Source organism: Lissotriton helveticus, chromosome 5_1 (genome assembly GCF_964261635.1).
Source record: "Lissotriton helveticus chromosome 5_1, aLisHel1.1, whole genome shotgun sequence".
Classification (NCBI taxonomy): Eukaryota; Metazoa; Chordata; class Amphibia; order Caudata; family Salamandridae; genus Lissotriton; species Lissotriton helveticus.
This window is the reverse complement of record NC_136065.1, coordinates 629,844,117-629,866,236: the sequence shown is the minus strand read 5'-3', so window position 1 is coordinate 629,866,236 and position 22,120 is coordinate 629,844,117.

The window sequence follows — 22,120 nt, the reverse complement described above, 5'->3', positions numbered from 1 at the left end:
TCCTCTTTACTTCCAAAGTAACAAAACTCAATTTCTTCACATATATTCTTCACATCTATTTCAGAACCATGCAAAAGAGCAGCGCATAATTGTTTAAGCATAATTGCTGGACTCTTAGCATAATACAACATTCTAACTAATTTCCTCACTTTATTATGATGCCCTGCTAGCATCCTGAAATGATGAAAAACACTCTGGCATACTCTCCTGGAAAGACAAGCCAGTAAATGACCATGCAAACCTATCACTTCTCTCACTCTGCAAGGATCTAATTCTTGCAACAACTTCATTTTCTGCTTCAAACTTTTCTTATTAAATGACCGTATAAAATCACAAAGCAAATTGATGGAATCCTGTTGTACACTGCAAATACTACTACACTTCCAGGTGTACACAGGACCCTTAGGACGTCTCCCTAAAACCTCATTACCTAACACCTCTTCTATCTCTGTTGTCACAAGTTTTTCTTTTTCAACTGGACAACCATCTTTCACTTCATAAGCTCGACCACTGGTGTCAACTGCATGCACCAAATCATTATCCTGGAAATAACTCTCCTCATTAAAAAATGCCTCAGAGCTTGAACTATGCATCCATTCTCCAGAAAAAACTTCACAAAAATTACTACGATTAACTATTCTCTTCCATCTACTATTTCTTTTGAAATCATAAATTGCCTTGTTTAGCTTCCTAATTCTATTGATTGTCAAAATAAATAACTTACGTTTAATTTCAAATGCCTGATCAATAACTTTCTCAACTATTTTTTTTCTCTTATAAAAAACCACTTTCTGTTGACCTTTCTTAATATTTTTTAACAAATTGCCAATTATCCTGTTGCGGAACATTCGTTTACGAATGTCCCTAAACTGTTGTTTCCTTCTACTTTCATGCATAGAGTTATCTCTTACTCTAGCAGTAACATTTTTCATTGGCCTTTCCTTTCCGTTTGAATTGCTTCTCCTTTTCTGGACTGAAACATTTTCTGTAGTAATATTTTTTTACTACAGATATTTCTTATGAATGTTTTTGTACTCTTACCCGGTGCTTTCTTGGTGACTTGACAAATCTTTTTGTTAGAGGACTGCTGCTTTTTTTCATTCACCTGCTGTCTTTGACGTTTTGCAGCCTTTCTCACTCTTTCTTTGGTTGGCATGCTGAAATCTTGAAATGATCTGCAGTTGAATCTGTGGTAAAATATAATAAAAAATGTTATTAACCACTATTACCCAACAGTAAATCAATAACAGTCATCAAAAACTTAACACACTACTTAACATTTTTACATAGAAGATTTTTTTGTGCATGGCAAATTTAGAATACAGAAATAGCAGAAAAGAAATGGAATTTATATTCATTTTACCTGTGCTGTTTTATATGTGAATCTGATCTAATTTTATGAGCATATTTTAATATTTTATTGAAGACACTACACATAACCTGTTTTTGAAGGTGTCTTTATTTTTAAATTAAACGGTTTACATTTTTACTTTTTATTTATTATAAATTTATAAAATAAATGTTTATAGTTCCATAGGCTCAAGCACGTCAGCTTCCCATCCTATGTCATACAATTCTGACAAATCTGCATCCTCATCACGTTCTTCTTCATCCTCAGGATTTAAATCATCCAAAGGATCAACATCCACTGATGTTTCAATTACGAGTTCAATGATGAGGTCGAAATCAACTGATTGCTGATTGTCGCTCATGTTGATGTTGTCTTTATCTTTAAAGAAAGATAACAACAATGAGATGTTGCAGAGTAAGAGACAAATCTCAGAGATTATAATAGTAAAATTGTTTAACAAGAGTAACATTTTGCAGCTATTATTTAACCATGTCCAGCGATGCTGAGGAGGCAGCCGCGGGCCGTGGAGGAAGTTACGGTGGGGCAGGGAGGCGGGAAGGGGGAGGGGCAGGGTGGAGGGACCTAAAACTGGCATATGGATAATTGCAGGTAAGTACACAATTTAATTATTCAAATGAATTTCGTAGCGCGCACTGCATCGCAAAATGCGATGCTGTGCGCGCTACGAATTTCGGGAAATTGTTTCATTCACAAACAACATATGATTTGGGATGAGACATGCACGGTGCAAAGCCTCAGTGCCTTGTACCTGCCAGGTTCGTGAACCCCAAACTGATGTAGATCCTGGATATCTTTACACCGTGTTAAGTTAGCATGGGCTCATTACCGGTTTAAACGCCATTTTTCCTTTTTTGCAACTTCTGCACACGACACTTAGTTGTTGCTTTAGCTTTCAACCTAGTAGTTCATCATGGTTTACATGAGAATAATATGTTATTGCTCTACTATCTGCTTTGCTTCTTAAACTATATCTGTACAGCGAGTGCTGAAGTTTCAAGAACAACACGATACAGAATTGTTATGAGGTCTGATCTCCACGACTTCATAGTCATAACATAAGTGCAGCTTCTGCCATTTCTGGGCATGAGGCGGGTTTTATATTGCTTTGCCGAACACACACATACACAACACTTGATGCGGTTCACATGAAGAGAGAGCTGGTGTATGCTGATGTGATTCCTTCAAATCTAGGACACTAAGGTATGGGCCCGCCCTAAACCAACCCAAAGAGGCCTTCTTAACAAATAATATAATATGTGTATTAGGGAGGGTGAGATATAAGTGTTGCTAACTCTTATTCATTTACAGCATGTTAACATACTGTCACCATTCGCTTTTTATGTACTAGTAACTATTCTGGTAATTTTGCTACTGATAATTGTGGTAGCGTTCTAGTGTTCCTGCACAGGAACAGGATGTGGGGAAACAGAAAGCGGAAGGCGGCCATATTGTTTGCTTGGCGCCGACCGTTGAGCAACAGCTTAGCCCCGGCGCTCCGGAATAAAGATAACTAAAAAGCATTTAAAGACGTACGTTCTCACATTATTACAATGGCGACGAAGATGTGTACTTGTATTATCTAAGATACTACGCCTGAGAAGACGGCATTAGTAAATAAACATTTCAAATACACATGTGTTCTTCTTAACTCCATGTTCTGGTTTGTAATGAATATATAACGACCGAGTGTTCATGAGTTCCACGTATCCTGAGGTACTGTAAGTTCATGTTCTGGATTGTCTAAACATTGAGAGTTTGTTATATCCAATGTGACACTGTAGCTAGCTTGCTAAGGGGTTTTTGGGTACTAAGGTGAGTTTTGGGGCACCCTAATTCGCCGAGGTTCCAATCCTCTGTGCACAGTTCTGTGTGAGAACAGAAACCCTGCGACAGGGGCACCCCTGAGCCTTGCTGGAGCTTCATCACACTTGCGATCAGCCGCGGGCCGTGGAGGGAGTTACGGTGGGGCAGGGAGGCGGGGAGGGGGAGGGGCAGGGTGGAGGGACCTAAAAACTGGCATATGGATAATTGCAGGTAAGTACACAATTTAATTATTCAAACGAAATTCGTAGCGCGCACAGCATCGCATCAGGGAGGATCTACTATGCCCCCTTATGGTCATTTGCCCCTTCGCTTTGGCCTCCTCTTCTCTCTCGATCCTACCGAGAGACAAGATGGCAGCCGCTACGGACTGTTTGGAATGTTTACAGACGCCGAAGAACCAATCAGCTTCGCAAAGCTCCGTAACGCAAAAAGTACGCGAAGCGGAGCGCTGTTACAGATATATATCTTTTTTTGAACGTTAATTTCTCAAAATCCACTGGAGCACATATATTGAGACCTAGCAAAGGCACATCGGGCTACCAGTACCTACAATTTTCCCAAGTTTCGTGCAAATCCATTCAGCCGTTCGATTATTATTATTTTTATTTTTTTTTGCCCCGCGGGGCCCTTTTAAAACCTCCACATCAAACCTAGGGGGTCAGGGAGGATCTACTATGCCCCCTTATGGTCATTTGCCCCTTCGCTTTGGCCTCCTCTTGTCTCTCGATCCTACCGAGAGACAAGATGGCGGCCGCTACGGACTGTTTAGAATGTTGACAGACGCCGGAGAACCAATCAGCTTCGCTTCACAAAGCTCCGTAACGCGAAAAGTACGCGAACTGGAGCGCTGCCCGGTCCGCTGTTACAGATATATATCTTTTTTTGAACGTTAATTTCTCAAAATCCACTGGAGCACATATATTGAGACCTACAAAAGGCACATCGGGCTACCAGTCCCTACAATTTTGCCAAGTTTCGTGCAAATCCGTTCGGGCTAAAAGTGAGGCCAACCGCCCTATGGAAAACTCAATGTTAAAAACACGTTTTGGGACCCCCCTTTTTTCTCGGCCCCCCCTTGACGAACCCCTCCCCAATTTTCAGGGGCTGCTCGGAAACAAAATGTTCCATTTTCCTGAAAATTTCAGCCAATTCCGTCCACAAACGCCAAAGTTATTAGACATAGAATTTTCAAAAATCCCATAGAGAAAAAATCCTAACTATATATACCTACTGGCGACCGCCAGTAGGTAATATATATATATATATATATATATATTCACTGAAAAAACCATAGGTTATAGACCATATATAGTTAGGAATTAGCATTTACAAAACCTTGAAAATTCACTGAAAAAACCATAGGTTATAGACCATATATAGTTAGGAATTAGCATTTAAAAAACCTTATTTTACTCACACAAAACCATTGAAATTCCATATATAGTTAGTTGCACTAACTATATATTGCGCACCCGCAATCCACTGCTGATCATGTCACATATTACATCATTCATGACATGGTCAGTGACATCACTGATGACATCACTGATGACAACATCCAGTGATTATGTGTTTCTGTAAAGTTTAAATATGTTTTACATATTGAAGAATGAGTGGATGTATAAGTGTCTGAATGAAGGTTTTAGTAGGTGCGTGATTGACTGTATGAGTGAGTGATTAAATGCGTCTTACTGAATGCACGGGTTAGTGACTAAACTGTCTGAAAGTGTGCATCAGTATGTCTGTTGTTGTGCAAGCTGCTTCATGTGTTGATCAGTAGCTATATAAGTAGCTATATGGGTTATTGATTGGTTGCACAAGTATTTGTATGGGAGACTGAGTGTGTGTATGGCTGGCTGGGAGGTGTGTGACTCTGTGCAGATCAATGTGTACTTGTATCAGTGATTCTATAAGAGAGTAAGTATGTGTTAGTATATGTTTAAAAAATGTAAGGTGTTCTGTGTTTAACTGTATAGATGAGAAAATGGAAGTGTGATTGATTCTTTTCAGGACTGACTAGGTGTGTGAGTAACTCCATGGATGAGTGGCAGAGTGTGAGTGTCTGTATAGGTGTATGAGTGCATATGATAGTGTTGTCAAGATGAGTGATTGTATGTATGAATGATTGTATGAGTGAATGTGTGTGTAGACATAGGAATCAGTGAGTGCGTATGTAGTAACTAGTATTGGTGTGTCAATGGTTTCAAAAATTATACTCTGTATTTAACACTGGGTGTAACGGAGGTTATATTAGAGTGTGAGGAGATGCATTGTATTATCACATGAATGATATCATCAGTGATGTGATCATTGATGTCAAGTGAGATGTCATCAGTGATGTCATTTGAGATGTCATCAGTGATGTCATCAGTGATGTCACTGACCATGTCATGAATGATGTAATATGTGACATGATCAGCAGTGGATTGCGGGTGCGCAATATATAGTTAGTGCAACTAACTATATATGGAATTTCAATGGTTTTGTGTGAGTAAAATAAGGTTTTTTAAATGCTAATTCCTAACTATATATGGTCTATAACCTATGGTTTTTTCAGTGAATTTTCAAGGTTTTGTAAATGCTAATTCCTAACTATATATGGTCTATAACCTATGGTTTTTTCAGTGAATTTCAATGGTTTTTTAATAGCAAATATCATAAGTTGTCGAATGTCAAGTACGTGGTAAGTGAAAACATTTTCGTGTTTATGCACACTGATCTGCTTTGAATGGTGCCCCCCCCCTCATTTCTATTAGGAGTACTCTCTCTTTGCAGATAGTGAAAGGTAGTTAACGCAGGCCTTTGCCCCCGTTGTAATCCGTCGTGCCTGCTTCTCTCTCCATTTGATTGATTGTTATCCAAGTATTTACTGTTTTAGAATTAGTTCTCTTTGGTTCATTCTCTATTTACAAACAAACACAGAGTCGCAATACTCTGTTTAGTCTTTGCAGATAACGAAAAATCGTGTAAAAAAAAAGAAAAGGAATCGAGCAAAATCAGTAGGCCACTAATGGGATCTCTTTTTGACCTCGCTAAAATAGAAACATTAGGAACAACCCCTCATGACAAATACAAAACTAGTGAGATGAACTGAACTCCACACAATGATGGCTGCAAAACAGCTCGGCTCCGCCACCCACCCCGCCCAAAATAACGATAAAGAGCGGCTGCCATGATTGGTTGCGGAATGGCCACGACGGAGCTACGAAATGATGCTGCTCTCATGCTAACCCCAGCTTCAGTCTGAAACATCCAGAAACACTGTAGACTACCAATTCGATCAGTTCCGGTAGCGCCCCAATGTAACCCGGTAGAGAAGAACTAGCCCTCCCCTCTTTCACTGATGGTTCTTGTTGCCTGTCCCTTCTGTTCTCATTTAACAGAACTATTTAGCCTGCTGAAAGGGGTTGTGTTCCGACCGCTGGTTGGTGGAGACATTTTGACTATATTCTGGACCTGCGTTGTCGCGTAATGCGTCATATGACGCGCCGCGTTAGCGCATCCGGAAGTCATCCGGGGCGCGCAGCGCGTAACGTAAGCATAACAAGTCATGTGACTTGTTAATAAAACTTTTCATTGGTTCATTTTACTTTTCTTATTGTAATGATGAAAGGCTTGGTCATATGACCTAAAAATTACGCTTTTCATTACTTCCGAACATTATTTTTTCTTAAATATATGTTATAATGTTCCAGGCTAATGTACTTTCCCGGAAATTTTACAACTGTCCTGCAAGTAAAATATATTCTTTTTTCGAGAAAAAGAGCGTTTCTTCGTCCCATGATGGAGCCGTTGAGCAAAAGAGGGTCGACCTGCTGTCTTAGTCGCCGATACGCCTGAATATGAGATTCTTATCGATCACTTTATGTTGCAGGAATAGAAAACACAACAGCCCTTGACCATTTATCTTTACTGCGTTCCTTCGTATTATACCTTTTACCCTTCATGTAATTGGTCTGCTTTATTTCACTTGCCTTTTAATGATTCTAAAACAGTGACTATTATTACAAACTTTACCAATGTATATACTACTACCATGTTTTCTTTTAAAAACCTTTATTGTGAAAATTTCATTATACAAATACGAGCCTATAACCACGTGGGCCGGCCACGGAGCAAACTGTAATCGTATGTGATGAGTAGACATTTTCACTGTAGAGGAACGTAACGGGCGGGCCATTAGGTTGCAAGAACTAAGGTGTCTAACAGTTACGGAATCGGTGGACGTACATTTTATAATTAAAATACGACAGGGCCAGTTACAATAAAATTATCTAGATATACATTTGCGGGCAAGTACCATGGGTGACGTTAATTCGAACTTTCAACAGTACAGTAATCAATAACACATCAGAACTTAATATCAATAGGGATGTCGAAATATTCAATCAATTCTCGTCCCCGCCCGCCATGTGCTTCAAAACTGCATACGTATCTCGTGATTTCAAGGTTCTGCAACCAGTACACAACAAGGAGTTACGAGTCCCATTTATTCCGGCGCCATTTTGGGCGAGGACGGGCAGGTCCAGGATATAGTCAAAATGTCTCTACCAACCATCGACTATGATGATGTTCATATGCTGTATTTATTAGAGTAACACTCATCTGTCCACATGAAATTAATTTGCCACAATCTAAACATGTCATTTTAATCTTTCCAAAGTTCTTCTAAATATTTGGGACCGTTTCCCTTGCCTCTGAAGCTCTCAGTGCCACTTCTTTGATGAATGTACTAGCAGGTCAGGGGTTCTCCTCCAAATCTCTCTTTTATGCAGCACTATAATTAATTGGTGCCACCTCTCCATATGACGATGCATGGTATAGTTACCACAACTATATTTTTTTTCGGTTCCTCTGGAGAGTTCATCGTGGCAGATGAAGCGTGTAACGTACCGGGCATTTACCTTTTTTTGCATGTACAGGAAAGGAAAAAAAAATCGAGCGTCCGAGTTCTAAGGTGTCCCAGGGCCATTTTAGTGGAGGACATGATACAGCGATAATGCCCTGGATAAGGACACTTCCTTCGGGCACCCCACGCCGTCTTTCGGCGCAGCATTGTAGGATGGCCACACCAGTGCGGCAACTTGCTAGACACCACCTCGGTGCCATCCGGATCTCGGCGCCCCACTGCAGATGAACTGCCTCCACATGGAGAAGCGGGAGAGGCTCGTTTGCGCCGCCTCCCCCCCCCCTTCGGGCACCCCACGCCGACTTTCGGCGCAGCATTGTAGGATGGCCACACCAGTGCGGCAACTTGCTGGACACCACCTCGGTGCCAACCGAATCTCAGCGCCTTGTGTTGTCTTCCATTCCGAAAATATTGTTGGCAGCATTTTGAAAGGAAAGACAAACAGCCGTTTGTGGCCCTCACTACACCGTTCTCCTAGTGAGTCTCACATTGTTACATTTAGGAAGAATGTTGAAGAGTAGTATGTTGAAAATCTGAAGCCATTGTTATACAAACTCTCAACCAGCCTTGGATGGAAAAATCCTGAAGAATGTACAAACTGAAAACCAGTTTTTCTCTGTATAGCATCAGCAGCAACGCTTGAGTCAGCTTTGTGTGAAGCCGCCATTTTGATTCAATCAATAGCGTCCCCCTGCACACATTCAGGGACCTGGCCGTGTCTTCAGGTCAAACGGATTGTGGGACAAGATGCACAAAGGAAAAGGAAAAAAGTTCCGCCGGACCCCGGGAGGTGGCCGCCTATGTCATGGGCGATCTTAGGCCACACCAGGGCAATAGTGAAGCTGCAGCAGGTGCAAATAAGCTTCAGACAGTGTTACAAGCGCTGCTCAGAACTCTCAACTATGACACCACCTCGGTGCCATCCGGATCTTGGCGCCTTGTGCTGGTTCCGGCCTATTCACACATCGGTCCGCTACTGACGCCACCTCACAGGCCAACGGGGCACCCCACGCCGACTTTCGGCGCAGCATTGTAGGATGGCCACACCAGTGCGGCAAATTGCTGGACACCACCTCGGTGCCATCCAGATCTCGGCGCGTTGTGCTGCCTTCGGCCTATTCGCCACAAGTGCGCACGCAACTCAGCTGCATAGCGAGTGAAACACCAAGGGGCGCCCCACTGCAGCCGAGGAACCTCCATCTTGGGGGCGACGCACAGCATCACATTGCTTTCCAATGCAGTCAGATCCTCAAACAGCCCCCACTGACTGACGCGAACTCACAGGCCAACGGGGCGCCCCACGCCGACTTTCGGCGCAGCATTGTAGGATGGCCACACCAGTGCGGCAAGTTGCTGGACACCACCTCGGTGCCATCCGGATCTTGGCGCGTTGTGCTGCCTTTGGCCCCATTCGCACATCAGTCCGCTACTGACGCCATCTCACAGGCTAATGGGGCGCCCCACGCCGACTTTCAGCATTGTAGGATGACCACACCAGTACAGCAACTTGCTAGACATCACCTCGGTGCCATCCGGATCTCGGCGCCCCACTGCAGATGAAGTGCCTCTCAACTATGAAACCACCACTGTGACATCCGGATCTTGGCGCGTTGTGCTGCCTTCGGCCTATTCGCACATCGGTCCGCTACTGACGCCATCTCACAGGCTAATGGGGCGACCCACGCCGAGTTTCAGCATTGTAGGATGACCACACCAGTGCAGCAACTTGCTAGACATCACCTCGGTGCCATCCGAATCTTGGCATCTCAACGCCTAGTGGTATCTTCCATACAGAAAATATTGTTACGCTACCTTTGGCCCCATTCGCACATCAGTCCGCAACTTAGACATCACCTCGGTGCCATCCGGATCTTGGCATCTCAGCGCCTTGTGGTGTCAGTCAGAAAATATTGTTGCGCTGCCTTTGGCCCCATTCGCACATCAGTCCGCTACTGACACCATCTCACAGGCCAACAGGGCGCCCCACGCCGACTTTCAGCATTGTAGGATGGCCACACCAGTGCGGCAACTTACTAGACACCACCTCGGTGCCATCCGGATCTTGGCGCGTTGTGCTGCCTTCGGCCTATTCGCACATCGGTCCGCTACTGACGCAAACTCACAGGCCAACGGGGCGCCCCACGCCGACTTTCAACATTGTAGGATGGCCACACCAGTGCTGCAACTTGCTGGACACCACCTCGGTGCCATCCGGATCTTGGCGCGCTGTGTTGCCTTCGGCCTATTCGCACATCGGTCCGCTACTGACGCCGCCTCACGTGCCAACGTATTTTCTCCGCATTTTATACCCTATGCCGCATAACAGGTCATGTGACTTGTTTATAAAACTTTTCATTGGTTCATTTTACTTTTGGTTTCCTAATGATGGAAGGCTTGATCATATGACCTAAAAACAACACTTTTCATTGGATGAAAACTTTTTTTTTTTCCAAACGATGAAAGCCCCACCTTGTTTCTGGATGTTTCAGACTGAAGCTGGCGTCAGCATGAGAGCACCACCATCTCGTAGCTCCGTCGTAGTCATTCCGCGAGCAATCATGGCAGCCGCTCCCCACCAGAAGCCTGCAGGAGTCGGGGCCCCCAAAACTTTTGATGAATTCTCAAGGCGGAGGGGACGCTTTCGAGAATGGGGTCCAAGACCTAGCAGACAAGCGTTCGATTTCCAAGGTGTCCCAGGGCCATTTCAGTGGACCAGGCCCAAAAAGGAAAGAGCCTGCCGCCATTTTGAGAGTCCTGTGACAGCCGCCTATCGCTGCACCGCAAGAGTGGGCGCAACTCAGCTGAATTGCGGCTTTTGACACAGTGGACCAAAAACGGACGGAATGGCAACTGAAACGGTAAAGGGGCGCCCCACTACAACAGATGACACTCCACCTGGAGAGGCCCGTTCACGCCGCCTCCCCCGGGGCGCCCCACGCCGTTATTCGGAGCAGCATTGTAGGATACCAAAACCAGTGCGGCAACTTACTGGACATCACCTTGGTGCCATTGTTCTGCTGCCTTGGAACTATTCGCACAACAGTTTGCTACTGAAGACCCACCCCCCGCGACGCCCCACGCCGTTATTTGCTGGGTGGCAACTTACTAGACATCACTTTCGTGTCATCTAGATTTCAGCGCGTTCTGCTGCCTTGGAACTATTCGCACAACAGTTTGCTACTGATGACCCGCCCCACGCCGGAAATCTGGACGTTGTGCTGCGTTGGGACTATTCGCACAGCCGACCGCTACTTCGTTGTTTTTCCCTAAAAATGTTTATATGTTATTACTATTTTTGTTTTCTTGTATATATTTATAAATTATTAAAGTTTTATAATCTTACTACTTTGTCGGAGTGCTATATATTTTTAATGTGACACATAATTGTAAAAACTTTGATGTACAAAGAGTCATCCCTGGAATCTTCCGCTTCACGCTCGGTCCCCTCCCCAATCACAATACAGGATGGTTTTCAGATAATAGCAACGCTTCTGCTGTGACGGATCTCATCGAGTGTGGGCCTTGATCTACTATAACTCCTTTGAAGAGGGGTGAATCTTTACAGCTGTGGCCATAAACTACATCTGCAGGGCTAGCTGATACCCTAGGACCAGCCTGGACAATCGGACACAGAGGAAAAGGAGTGTCAGAGGGTGCAGTAGTGAATAGGGCGAAAGGGAGGTGTCGGGCGGGCACAGGGTGTGATTCTCAGGAAAGAGCAGCGCAGATGGGGGGAGGTTTATTACCCATGCATAAGACAGAGAGCGGGGGTGACCACTGCCTGGGGGAGATGCTTGCGAGGGTGGGGAGCCATGCTAAGGATCGACAGCGTGCACAGAGTGGGTCTGGTCAAGGCATCTAAAATGGCTGCCGTGCACGACAAAAGTGTGGCATTTGAAAAAAGACAAGATGGCGCAGACAATGTTTTTCAACACTTCCTGATTTCCTTCGAATCGAACGTTAACAGACGTTGGGGCATATTACCAAAGTTAAGCGATATTTATCCCTAACGATGCATTGCAAAGATTTTTTTACCGTCAGAAATTATCGCAGATAAACCTTGCTATTATCAAAGTTTATCGCAAATACGATAAAAACCGACCGCAATGCATTAATATCGCTGAAAACTCAGCGATATTCATGCATTACCGAGCTAATCCTCTTAGCCATGTTATCCACCTCCCATAGGATAACATGGCTAAGAACTGCTCAGGGCAGCTGTTACTTTTTGGAGATATTCGCGCTTATCTCGAATATTTCCAAAAGTTGATAATAGGAGATAGCGATGTTAGCGACTGTTTCCAGTCGCTAACATCTTGGCATGCCCACTTTGCATGTCATTAGTGATAAATATCACTCACATGCAAAGTGGGGCCCAAGATGGTCGCTATCTCCTACTAGCCGTCGCTAACTGGTGTTAGCAACAGCTAGGTAATACAGATATAATTTTATCTCCGCGAAGCGGAGCGCTGTTACAGATATATATCTTGTTTTTGAACGTTAATTTCTCAAAATGCACTGAAGCACATATATTGAGACCTAGCAAAGGCACATCGGGCTACCAGTCCCTAATATTTTACCAAGTTTCGTGCAAATCCATTCAGCCGTTCGATTATTATTATTATTTTTTTTTTTTGCCCCGCGGGGCCCTTTTAAAACCTCCACATCAAACCTAGGGGATCAGCGAGGATCTACTATGCCCCCTTATGGTCATTTGCCCCTTCGCTTTGGCCTCCTCTTGTCTCTCGATCCTACCGAGAGACAAGATGGCGGCCGCTACGGACTGTTTGGAATGTTTACAGACACCGGAGAGCCAATCAGCTTCGCTTCGCAAAGCTCCGTAACGCGAAAAGTACGCGAAGCGGTGCGCTGTTACAGATATATATCTTTTTTTGAACGTTAATTTCTCAAAATCCACTGAAGCACATATATTGAGACCTAGCAAAGGCACATCGGGCTACCAGTCCCTACAATTTTGCCAAGTTTCGTGCAAATCCATTCAGCCGTAAGATTATTATTATAATTTTTTTTTTTTGCCCCGCGGGGCCCTTTTAAAACCTCCACATCAAACCTAGGGGGTCAGCGAGGATCTACTATTCCCCCTTATGGTCATTTGCCCCTTCGCTTTGGCCTCCTCTTGTCTCTCGATCCTACCGAGAGACAAGATGGCGGCCACTACGGACTGTTTGCGGCCACTACGGACTGTTTGGAATGTTGACAGACGCCGGAGAACCAATCAGCTTCGCTTCACAAAGCTCCGTTGCGCGAAAAGTACGCGTCCTAGGCCGCTGCCCGGTCCGCGCTTACAGATATATATCTTTTTTTAAACGTTAATTTCTCAAAATCCACTGGAGCACATATATTGAGACCTACAAAAGGCACATCGGGCTACCAGTCCCTACAATTTTGCCAAGTTTCGTGCAAATCCATTCAGCCGTTCGGGCTAAAAGTGAGGCCAACCGCCCTATGGAAATTAACATGGGAAAAACGCGTTTTGGGACCCCCCTTTTTTCTTGGCCCCCCCTTGACGAACCCCCCCCAAATTTTCAAAGGCTGCTCAGAAACAAAATGTGCAATTTTCCTGAAAATTTCAGCCAATTCCGTCCACAAACGGCAAAGTTATTAGACATAGAATTTTCAAAAATCCCATAGAGAAAAAATCCTAACTATATATACCTACTGGCGACCGCCAGTAGGTAATATATATATATATATATATATATATATATATATATATATATATATATATATATACATATATCCAACAAAGCAGGGACCCAATATGGAAACAGGCTGCCCAGAGGTTAAAATAGGCTCTTTATTGGTAGTTTGCCAGCAGGAGCACTTCGTAAAACACACACCTGTGATCAGATAGCCAGACGCGTTTCAGAACAACAAGTCCTTTCATCAGTGGCATTTGCGGTGACAGGAAGAGGCGTTTTAAATTCATGCACCATTAGAATTAATCCCGCCCGCTTCAGGGCGTGGCCCCACGGCATTCTGGGCTTCGTAGTGCATGATAATTTACCCAAGTGGGTGCGTCTCCTCTAGTCAATTTTGTCCTTTTAAAAGTGCACCAAGTTCACGAAGCCACCTCCTCTGCTTGAACACTGCCTCGAGCTTCAAACTGGCTTCCCCCTGCTAGAGGCTCCAGCTTGCCTCTGTTCCGTTACTCGCAGCGTTCTGTGATGCTGCGTCGGACCCGCCGGGACAGCAGTGAGCCTTCATCCACGACCTGGGAGGCCGTTACAAATCCAACAAAGCAGGGACCCAATATGGAAACAGGCTGCCCAGAGGTTAAAATAGGCTCTTTATTGGTAGTTTGCCAGCAGGAGCACTTCGTAAAACACACACCTGTGATCAGATAGCCAGACGTGTTTCAGAACAACAAGTCCTTTCATCAGTGGCATTTGCGGTGACAGGAAGAGGCGTTTTAAATTCATGCACCATTAGAATTAATCCCGCCCGCTTCAGGGCGTGGCCCCACGGCATTCTGGGCTTCGTAGTGCATGATAATTTACCCAAGTGGGTGCGTCTCCTCTAGTCAATTTTGTCCTTTTAAAAGTGCACCAAGTTCACGAAGGCACCTCCTCTGCTTGAACACTGCCTCGAGCTTCAAACTGGCTTCCCCCTGCTAGAGGCTCCAGCTTGCCTCTGTTCCGTTACTCGCAGCGTTCTGTGATGCTGCGTCGGACCCGCCGGGACAGCAGTGAGCCTTCATCCACGACCTGGGAGGCCGTTACAAATCCAACAAAGCAGGGACCCAATATGGAAACAGGCTGCCCAGAGGTTAAAATAGGCTCTTTATTGGTGGTTTGCCAGCAGGAGCACTTCGTAAAACACACACCTGTGATCAGATAGCCAGACGCGTTTCAGAACAACAAGTCCTTTCATCAGTGGCATTTGCGGTGACAGGAAGAGGCGTTTTAAATTCATGCACCATTAGAATTAATCCCGCCCGCTTCAGGGCGTGGCTCCACGGCATTCTGGGCTTCGTAGTGCATGATAATTTACCCAAGTGGGTGCGTCTCCTCTAGTCAATTTTGTCCTTTTAAAAGTGCACCAAGTTCACGAAGGCACTTCCTCTGCTTGAACACTGCCTCGAGCTTCAAACTGGCTTCCCCCTGCTAGAGGCTCCAGCTTGCCTCTGTTCCGTTACTCGCAGCGTTCTGTGATGCTGCGTCGGACCCGCCGGGACAGCAGTGAGCCTTCATCCACGACCTGGGAGGCCGTTACAAATCCAACAAAGCAGGGACCCAATATATATATATATATACTTTACAACTCTTCAATGAGTAGTTTTGGTGCTCAAATCAATCACCCAGATCTGGTCATGTGAGGATGAGAAGATATCAGAGTAGGGTCCATGACAGGCATTGGTGACAGAGAAATCTGTACAGTCATTGGGCTCTCTGGACTCTCAGGTGAATATTTCTCACTCCTGACATTTGGAGTAGGTGAAGGTGAGCCAGGTGCTTGAAATGCAAAGAATCTCATGTAATAGACTTTCCAGGACGGTGAGCAGTCACAATGTGTCCTTTACTGGTCACAACCCTTAGTGAGTCAGCATCAAGGGGAGCATCAGACTTGCGTTTCTGTTTCTGCCTTACGATCACTTGGTCTCCTCTGCTGAACACATTGCTCCACACTTAGCAGAGTCTGTCCTAATAGGTCTTCGTGTGACGTTTGTGAGAAAAGTCAGCACTGCAAAGTTTGTCAATTTTAATAGATCTCTAATTAGTCCATTGTGGCACTGTGGTGGCTTTGCCTCTCCCAAACATTAAAGTGGCAGGGCTTTCAAATGTGGCAGAATGCAGAGTGAACCTGTAGCTTTGAAGTGTAGATTGAAGAACTGATTTGAGTTCAAGCTTTTCCAGCGCAGAGCACTGAACGTTCTTCTTGAGGGTACTCATAAATCTCTCGACCACATCATCTGCCTGTGGTGAGAGAGGGGTGCTTTTCTGATGCTTGATACAGAAATGTGTGAGAAAGTCACTAAATTCCTGACTGTTGAAAGGAGGGTCATTATCACATTTCAAAATTGAAGGAACACCCCAGTTGCACAAATACTTTCTAGTCTTTCAATGACTCTGTCATGAGTCGTTGACATCTCTTCCACCAGAGGACGACAGAAATATTCATCAACAATTACTAGTAGACAGTGTCCGTTGTCAAGGCTCTAAAGAAATCAATGGCAATCTTCTCACATGCATGCTTTGGGAGATAAGACATATTCAATGGATGTGGGGGGCTTAGATGACAAAGAGTTGCATAAATGACAGCCCTTTAACTCTTTTTCAACTCTTTCATCAAGATGCGGAAACCACACTCTGTCTCGTAAAGCTCTTTTAGTAGCAACAACCCCACGGTGTCCCTCATGGGCCAATTCAATAACTCTCAGGTATCACAATTCTTAACCCTCATACGTTTATGCCTTCTGGAGTAGCTGAAAGTTCCTTTTACACATTTTTTAATTTCTGGTATACAAGTTCATCATGAAGTGGTCATTGAGGATTGGCAAATCCTTGTCAGTACTCATGGCAGCAATGGTCTGTTCTACCAATATGGCAGTAGCAGGGGTACTAGATTTCACAATGAAGTTAACATAGGCATTAGTCACTTTAGAAGTAGTGCCATAACACTATTGGCACATACTAGAAGTAGTCAGCAGGGTTTTGATATTTTCCGGGGCGATGCAGAATCGTATAATCATACTCCTGTAATCGCAATCCCCACCTCTTAATGCGAGGAGGCATCTTGGCTTTAGGATTGCCAAAAATGGTGTTTAGTGCTTGGTGGTCAGTGAAAACTGCAAAATGATTTCCATAAAGGAACACATGAAAATGTTCACAAGCCCACACTACAGCTAGGCTTTCTTTTTGGGGTTGTGAATTAGCATGTTCTGTTGTTGACAAACTTCGGCTATCATAAGTCAAAATGTATCTTGGGCCATTGGGATGTCCAGTGTTCTGGGCAGGATGGCACCCAATCCCAATGGGCTAGCATCAAGATCAACCCTCTCCTTGAAATTTCAGATCAAAGCACGCCATTTCAGTTGCGTTCTCAATTGCATGCTTGCTTTTCTTGAAACTTTGTTCACATTCACTTGACCTTTTAAATGCAACATTTCGTTTTAGGTTTCTCGTGGGGGCACTTATAGTGGCAAAATCAAGAATATACATGGAACAATACCTGGCCATATCAAGGAAGTATCACAACATCGTTACATCCTGAGGAAAAGTAGATGACAATAGATGATGTTCTGATCTGAAGTCATTCCCTCATCAGAAAAGACATGGCCAAAGAACTTGAGTTTGGTTTGATGAAACTTACATTTTGCCACAATTAAAGTGAGTCCGGCATCAGCAAGTATACAACACACTTCTGTCAGAGCTTTATCATGTTCCTTTTGTGTGGCCCCAAAAACGAGTATGTAATCACTGTAATTGAAAGAATTTGTGACTAGTTGTATTATGTGAAGAATGACCCCCTGAAACAGTATGGCAGCTGATAACACTCCGAAACTTAGCCTTTTATATTTAAACAAATCAATATGAATTGAAAAGGTAGCAATGTACCTACAGTTCTCTTCTAGTTTGAACTGGTGATACCCTTTGTTCAAATCAAGGCGGCTGCACAATCATGTCAGCAGTGTGCGGACCTGGATGCCGTTCCCGTTACAACACCTTGTTAGCTTGGCGCATATCAATGCAGATGTGCACATCTCCTCCACTGTCCTTTTTTGGTACTACCACTATGCGTGATACAAACCGCGTTGGACCAGTGGATCGCTTAATGATGTCATGATTTAATAAGGTATCAAGTTCTTTCACAATAGCCTCCTGTAAATGGAATATAATTCAACGATGTGGTTGAGCAACATGATAACCGTGCCCATTTATGTGAAGTTGAACTTTCATCGTCTTAAGCCTTCTAATGCATGAAAAAAAGATGGAAACTGATTCACTACCTCATGATAGGTATAGCCATTGTAGTTCACAGAAATCAGTCCCATGTCAGGAGCAGTCCTGAAGCTGAGTAAATATGAGCTCGATGAATTGCCGAGCAAGACATGAATTGGTAATTGTACTTTACATTTTTATGCTTCACAGTGGCTATGAATGAACCTTCACTTAGCATTAGTGTTGAATAAGCCCATGTATATAATTTTGTTTTAGAAGGAATTAAACGGGACACTGGATACAGTTCATTATACTCCTCCACCAGCATAATGTTTATCAATACTCCATTGTCTATGATAGAAGGTATGGAGCACCCATTCAATTTCAGTGTGATTTTGGCCCAGTGTCCAAATGAATGTCACACTTTAACTTGTTGGCCTAATTCTGACTGGCCTTCTTCCTTGCAAGAAGCTAACCCCACATGTGCATGTCACCCGGCAGTCAACATTGACATCGCACACCCATCTACCTCCATGTCGTTCGACAATGATAGCGGCTAACTTTTAGGTGAAGAATTTGACAACAATGCACATCGTTCAGTTTCTACGTGCCTCAACTGATGTTGCTGCTGGGCCTTGTGGATGTGCGTAGAACGTCGCGTCTGGAGTTTTCTTGCATCCGTTTTGTTTTCTCAATGTGACACACTTAATCTTGCCTCCATTTTGTTTTCTCGATGTGACAAACTTAATCTTACTCTCGCTTTGCAGACTGTTACAAAATGGTTCTCTTTCCTGCAGCCTTTGCCTACCTGACCAATGGCGGGAGATATCACGTTATGGCGGAAGATGTTACGTTATGGCCGACTTACTTTTCACACTCAGCGCTGATATTTCATTTAGGGCCATTCCGGCCTCCATGTCAACTGCCTGTCTATCAGCTCTCTCCTCTGCTCTGGCAGCCATGAGTACTCGCTTCAAGTTGAGTGTATCAGCATTTGTCGCCTAAATGAATCGGAAAGGCAACCATCTATTACTCTGAGACGTTAAGCCTCTTCATCGTTAAAACCCATTCAACTAGCAATGCTTTATGAGTGAATCAAGTTTTTCTAAAAACGCATATATCATTACCCCAGCTCTCTTCCTTTCTCGACTGAAAATGAACCTTTTATTGTCGACATTCAGCATTGGATTGAACTTGGTGTTTAATGCTTCTTTGATTTGATGGTTTGTTGCTTCATCACCTTGTGGTATTTTCTTATTCACTTCATTTACTCCGTCGCCTGCCAAATTCTTCACTTATTTATTTTTCTTTTTGTCATGTGCTTCTTTTAGCACATCAATCAATAACTTTGATCCAGGCAGCCATCTGTCACCAATGTTTTGCCTTTTGGCAGTGTCAAAGGGAATCTGTGGTTTAAGGAATGCAGTAGCATCATAATCTCTGGAACTTTCTGCTACCGAGAGTGGAGCTTGCTCCTGCAGCATCTAGTGCCCACCTGTACTTGTACTTGTTCTTCACCGTTCTCACCTCTTTGCATTGTTTCAGGTTTCTACTGCCTTTAGCGTTTCTTTACGTTCACCTGCTTCTGCTCACAGCGTTGTCTTGTACCTGGCTGTCACAGCTTGCTGCACTTTCTGTACCTGGTTGTCACAGCCTTTAGTGTTTCTTGCTGTTAGAAATGTCTCTGCTTTTAGAGCTTTCTCGCACTCAGCTAGCATAGCCTCTAGCGCTTCACTGTACCTGGTTGTCTTCTCCCTTTAGCGTTATCATACTTTATGAATGAGAATTCAGTGTTGTGTTGTGGCGCAGTACCTCTTGTCTCAACTTTCTCATCAATTTTCTAGCTGACGACAAACACACTTTCTCTAAGACCTTCCCTTTTTTCACAGGCCTGGCACTGGCTGCATTGTCGGTTTGACTCCACATTTGCCAACGATTTTTACTTTGACTGAGGCACACATGGCACGGACAAGCAGTTTGCAAGAACACTGCAAACTCTCCAGGAGAGCAATCTTGGTTCTTCGGGTCATGGGTTTACATAATCCCCTATCTGGTTGTCAGTTGTAGCAACCTTTGATCACACCACACACAGAACTCGGTATTACACGTCTTTATTCATAAGCATCTAACTGTGAACTGAACATTCTATATCATGAATTCTGTGGCCTACACACACTATTCTACGGAGTCCATCAGGAACCAAAAGGGACATGTCATCTCTAAATCACAAGACACTACATTGTTGAATTAGACAGATTTGCTCATGTCCACTTATGAAGGCATAGACTCATATGCCTCTCGAGTACCCATGCATATCCTATCCCTGCCCAATGAGTTAATCTCGCAAGCAAACACATATTGTCCTTCGTTTTATTGGAAAGATCATTTGGTTCTGCCTTAGAGGCTTCTTTTTGCTGACATCTGCTGCTTAAACATCCGCAAATTCACTTAAAAAACCTCAGGTTAGTACCACAAAGTTTCCCTTTAGGGGAACTGAATCTTTCATGATTTGCCTACAATAATCCTCAATTACTTTGGCTTTGTATTTGCTGTTCTGACTTGCTCACATTACATTGATTTACGCTGTAACTACATGATTACTAATTTATGACTAATTTGACTGATTTGCATTTTTGATTTTCTATTTGTTAATAAATGTTCATGGTTTTCAAATCTACTAGTCTTTGTCATTCTTCTGGGGCAAATGTGCTTCACACATACATGCCAACAGACCTGATTAAGACAGGAGACTCGCGCTTTTTTAATCCCCAAAGGGCTTTATTTTAGCTGTTACCTCTATAATCTCCTCCTTTTCAATGTAAGTCAATCGGGAAAATAAATTCCCCCAATGTTTTCTTCCAAACCTCCCATGTTCAGCTCTGCCAAGTACAACACATAAGGGGTTAGATAACGCATTTTAGTGTAGGTGTGCGCATCAGTGCGCATCAGTGCTCTAAAATGCATTAGTTACGCTTTTAAGACACTGTGGGGATAATAAGCTCTTTAAGGAAAGAAGCCTGGGCAAGCTTTGGCACTTGTGTGGTGCTGCCCTGACTGCCCCATGAAATTGTTAGATTTTTAGCCTGCTGGCCTGGGCCCACTTGTTGCTATGGTGACTGAGACTCATCAGCCTTGATGATGATACATTGTTTCTGGGAGGGAAAAAATTCATCTCTTCTCTGGCAGCCTCTCATCCTAGGAGACAGGTGTAGCTCTGGCAGCATTCAATAAAAGAGGGTGTGGGCTTAACATAAACAACACCAAGTAACGGGCCCCAGCTCATGATGATCTGTCGCTGTTGGTTGTTTTTCGGGCACTCTGTTGAAAGTCACTGGTCAAGTCTGCCGCTGAGTTTGTCAACTGTCGGGGCACCTGATGTAGCAAGGTGGAAACAAACATTTTTGTATACCCCTTGTAAAATTAACTTTCCATAACAATAATAAGTGCTAAATATGTGGTTTTGAAATTAATCAACATAAAATAGAATGCACACACACAAATACACGTGGGATAATAATTTGCATGAAATTGCCAAGCATAATTTACTAATTTGTCATATATTGTATCATAAAGGGTACGCATTTGTCGTAATCTAATTGAAAATTGCATGAATTGGCTTTTTGTCTGTTTATTTGTGGCATAAATCATGAAGATTGGTAAGTAAAAACACGCATATGTGTTGCTTAAAGCTAGGTAAATACTAACTGGGATATTATTAGACGGGGGAGGTAAACAGAAAGGCTTTATTTCGTAAATTTGCGTTTATTTGTGTTTGTTTCTGTAATAGTTCCTACATTGAGGCCTGTGTGAGCAAAATAAAATGGAAGCTGACTGTAATTCCGAGGTGGAGGTCTAAGTACGCATGCGCCAACTGGAAGCGCGAGCTGCCTGTGCCTGAGCAGTATGGGTCAAGGACAGCGTGGCCTGCCACATGGAGTACATGCTAAGTTTGTTGAAGTCAGCAAGTTAACTCATGGGAATGGGACACCGAATAACAATTTAAAGGACACTTCGAAGGAAGTAAAAATTTGAACAATAGCACCACTATTTTTCTAGTCATAAGGGTGACTTTGCATAAATGGAACAGTAAAGCGATGAGGTGATGCTCATCCA